This window comes from Sus scrofa, chromosome Y (genome assembly GCF_000003025.6).
Source record: "Sus scrofa isolate TJ Tabasco breed Duroc chromosome Y, Sscrofa11.1, whole genome shotgun sequence".
NCBI lineage: Eukaryota > Metazoa > Chordata > Mammalia > Artiodactyla > Suidae > Sus > Sus scrofa.
This window is the reverse complement of record NC_010462.3, coordinates 24770385-24775231: the sequence shown is the minus strand read 5'-3', so window position 1 is coordinate 24775231 and position 4847 is coordinate 24770385. Positions and strand designations below refer to the sequence as shown.

Sequence of the window (4847 nt, the reverse complement as noted above, 5' to 3'; positions counted from 1 at the left end):
TTTGCCTCAAAAGCCTAATCCTTAACCACTGGGCAGGCAAGGGATGGGACCCATATCCTTGCACACATGTTGGGCTATTAACCTGCTGAGAGAGAGCAGGAACTCTGATATAGGTATCCTTAATATTGTGCTACTTTACTCTCTGTGGCAAAGGATCATATTTAAGTTGCTTTGGGAAGAAAAAACAAGTAATGGAGAATTTTATTAAGTAAAAAAAACCTCACCTGATTATTAATTAAGCCTAGTGATCTGGATTAGTTTGTGTTTGTTGTTTGCTTGTTTTGGGTGATTTTAAAGTTTGGAATTGTTTTTTCTTTTTTCTCCTGGAGAAATGCAACAAACAAGGACATGCAATAAACTCTCAGATAGCCTTCAATATTAATCATTGACTAGGTATTTCATTGAGTTGGATTTTTTCCAGTTTCATTCATTTTATTCCTCTAATATAAAATTATGTGGTGGACACAGTTGAAGCCTAGGCCCTCTGCACAGAGGTTCTCATGTGCGTACTCACAAGGTGCTTAGTGAATTCCTGAGAAGCAGACTTGGAGAACACCATCTCTCCAGAGACTAGGAGTGAGATAGGTGTACTCTTGGAAATGGCATCAAAGGTGGCCTCAGGAGAGTTGCCCAGCTTGGCAGTGCAGCCCCTGGTAGAAGTGTAGCAGTCATCAATTCCACATCAGCAGTAGCTTCTTAGGACAGGGGCTGAGACAATGCCAGTGGCCCTGGGGGCAGGGAAGAGGCACACCAGCATGGAGACACAGTGGAAAGGCACTTTGCAAAGGATGATATGTGGCTTGCCAATCTTGTCCCCCGGGAGCCTTCACACTGCACCTGGATGATGGAGAGCTTGGCCAGAATGATGGCCCCATGGGTGGCAGTGGATACCAGCTTAGAGCATTTGGCACCAAAACCAACGTGTCCTTGGTAATCCCTAGTGGTGACAAATGTCTTGAACATGGTCCTCCGACCAGCAAGTTCTGCTTCTGCACAGGCATCATCTTCATAGACTGGTCCTTGAAGGATGCCCCCAGGAAAAGTCGATGATCTCAGATTCTTTGATGGGCAGAGCAAAGAGAGAGATCTCTTTCTTCCAGGGACTTGATCTTCATGTCTTTGACTCGGTGGGCCACCTTGGTGATTGGGAGCTTTGTCTTCCTTGTCCTCAGCTCTGCCCCCACAAGCTCCCCATCCTTGTCCTCATCTGCCTGGGCCATGACCCTGGCCTCCCTGCAGCTCTGGAAGCCTTTGTGGAAGAGCCTTGGTCTCCAGCTGTAGGTGCCCAGAGCCTCCAGCCTTCCTGGAGCCTCTGGCCCCTCCCACAACACCAGCATCATCTGCCTTTTAGTGTTTTCATGAAGAAGGAAGTTCTAGATTTTTGAGGTTCAACTGGTTTTATAGAAATTGATCTGTATTGGAAAACTGAGTGTGGTTTGTAGGTATTTCCTTCTAGGGTTTAGCTTTTCTTGTCATCCTTTTAACAGAGACTTCCAAGGAACACAATTTAAAAAATATTTAGACTCAGTTTGTACTCACTTGTTAATATTTTCTTTTATGGACAATGCATTTGGTATCAAATCTGGCAGTTTGCCTAATCCTAAATTTGAAAAAATCTTACTTTCATTTTTTCTCCAAAGATTTGTATAGGTTTTACATTTTGTGTGGAATCTTGCTCCAATTTACGTAATTGTTCACTGTGGTGATACCTAAATTTTTGTTGTTGTAGTTTGTGTGTGATGTTCATCTATTTCAATACTTTGATGTTTGTTGTTTTTTGCCTATGATAGTCACCTGCTCAAAAGATTACCATATCTCCATTAAATTGTGTTTGCACTTTTGTGTAGAAACACATAAATGTAAGAGCATGGTTATGTTTTTGAGTTCTTTATTCTGTCTGACAAAACAGGGAAGGTTTTATTTCTTGTTTCTGTCCAATTTATATCTGTCTCTGCCAGTTAAATGCAGTCTTCTAGCCACCATTGCTTTGCTGGGATTTTTATATTAGTTGGATTAAATCTGAAACTCAAGAAGCCATTTGACTAGAATCCATTATTTTCAAAATATCTTGAATCTTCCAATCCATTGATATTCTTCCAATCCAGAGTGTAGCTCCATATTTTCTTCATTTTTTTTAATACCCAGCCCCAGAATTTGGTATATTTATACTTCTTTTTCAACAATTCTTAACAGTACTGCATTTTTAATATCCATGTCCCTTTGTTAGAAGTACATGTTTGTGTATATTGATCTAGTATCCTGTGTCTATGCTGAACTCTCTGATTCTGTGAGTTTCTTAGTATGCTCTGGGATATTTATAGGTGTGCAATCATATCTCAAAACAGGGAAGGTTTTATTTCTTTTTCTTTCTTTCTTTCTTTCTTTCTTTCTTTCTTTCTTTCTTTCTTTCTTTCTTTCTTTCCTCTCTAACTCTCTCTCTCTTTCTTTCTCTCTCTCTCTCTTTCTCTCTCTCTCTCTTTCTTTCTCTCTCTCTCTTTCTTTCTTTCTTTCTTTCTTTCTTTCTTTCTTTCTTTCTTTCTTTTTTCTTTCTCTCTCTCTCCCTCTCTCTCTTCCTTTCTCTCTCCCTCTCTCCCTCTCTCTCTTTCTTTCTTTCTTTCTTTCTTTCTTGCTTGCTTGCTTGCTTGCTTTCTTTCTTGCTTTCTTTCTTTCTTGCTTTCTTTCTTCCTGACCTACCTACTTTTTACATCTTGTCGTAGTATGTTACCTAGATCTTCCTGGCCATTACTAAGTGGTGATGGCAGACACTTTACTCCATTTCTGGATTTAGAGGGAAATTGTTCAGTCTTTCATTATAAAATATATCATTATAGAGTTTTCATAGGTGTTTTAAGTGGAGGAAGTTCACTTCCATTCATAGTTCAAACTTTACATGTTCAAATCAAGACTGAGTGTAGAATTTTGTCAATTTTTTCTTCACTGGCTGTTGTATCAAGTGTTTTTTCCTCTTCCATCAATTTAACATGGCAGAGTGTTTGAATCCATCCACAATGATTTTAGAGTTATCAACCAGTCTTGCATGATTGAAACAAATGGCAGTGATCATGATCTCTGTGCGTGTCTCTCTTGTGTATATATATATCTCCAAGTAAATACTTCGCCTGGGATTCTTTGCATCTCTGGCCATGATGGGATTTGGACTTTTTTATATTGCTTTTTTCTAATTTTGGAGTAAGGCTAATACTGCCTTCATTAAATGAATGAACATGTGTCCCCCACCCTTTAATGTTTTCGAGGTGATCATAGAGAACTGATGTTAATTCTTACACTGTTTGGTGAAATTTTACAATTTCTATCTCATTATGTAGAATCGGTGTTAATTCTACAAATGATTGGCAAAATACTCCAGTATTGACCATCTAGGTCTGCAGACTTCTCTTAAACATTTAGTCATAAGATGTAAGTAACTTCTTTGGCAACCCTGTGGTATGCAGAATTTCAAAAGCCAGGGACAAAACCCTCACCATAGCAGTGGCCTGAGCCACTGCAATGACAATGCCAGATCCTTACCCTTCTGAGCCACCAGGGAACTCCTGAGAATTGAGTATCATTTATAGTGGAGAATTATCTCAACTGTGTCAGTGTATGCTTTCTGAAGAATTTGTTCATATCACCTAGGTGTTAATCTTATATGTTCATAGTATTCACATTTATATTTTTGTTACTATTATTATTACTGCAGGGATGTAGTGAAAGCCCACTTCCTTCTTGATTCTATAAAATGTCTTTCACTTCTTTTTGTTGGGTAGTTTAGATTTTATCACTTTTATTGATCTCTTGAAAGAATCAGTTCCTTGATTCATCAAAATTTCTTCTTTTTTTGGACTTTTTCCCAATTCTTTGGCTGTTCCTGTGGCATATGGAGGTTCCCAGGCTAGGGTTCAAATCAGAGCTGTATCTGCTGGCCTATGCCAGAGCTACAGCAACTCAGGTTCCACGCCATATCTGCAACCCCACCACAGCAAAATGCAATGCCGGATCCTTAACCCACTGAGCAAGGCCAGGGACTCAACCCACAAACTCCTCTTTCCTAGCCAGATTCATTAACTACTGAGCCACAATGGGACTCCTCATTAAAATGTCTTGTTTCTCTTTCATTGAACTTAATTTTTTAAACTTTTAAATTGATTTCCTTTTATCCTTTAGGCCCTTTTTTTCTTTATGTAGTTCCTTGAAGAGGATGTTTAGATTAGTAACAGACCCATTTTATCTTTTCTAAAGTTTGCATTTTGTGTCATGAATTTTCCTCTCAGCAATGCTTTGCTGCATTTATATCTCAATTGATAGGCTGTAGTTTCTTTTTTCTTTCATTGAGGGTAGGATTTTGTTTTTCTTGACAGCTCTTTGACTCTGGGCTTGGGAAAAGATTCTTGCTTGAACTGTGGACTAGCTTCCAAGTGTGTGGTGCTTTTCCTATTCTGCTTATCTTACTTTTGTACACTATGGCAGGACAGCCCATTGCATGGTTTTGAATCTTTCAGTTTGTTGAGGTGTAGTTTTTGGCTTAGGTGTAGGATTCATGGGCCCTTGGACATAGTGTGTATTCTGAGTTAGGTAGAATGTACTGTACTATAAAGTTAGACTGTCTTGGTTAGTGATGTTTATTTTTCCTTTTTTTAATAGCTGCACTCATGACATATGGAAGTTCCCAGGCTAGGCATCAAGTTGTAGCTGCAGTTGCCAGCCTATGCCACTGCCATAGCAATGTTGGGACTGAGCTGCGTCTGTGACCTGTGGCAATACTGGTAGCTTTAACCTGCTGAAGGAAGCCAGGGATCAAATCCTCCTGGAGACTCTGTAAGGGTCTTACCCTGCTGAGCGACAATGGG

The 4847-nt window shown here is 39.5% G+C and overlaps 1 pseudogene; it reads right to left on the bottom strand.

The window, feature by feature from the left end:
* Positions 452-1233, bottom strand: LOC110257876 (annotated as a pseudogene).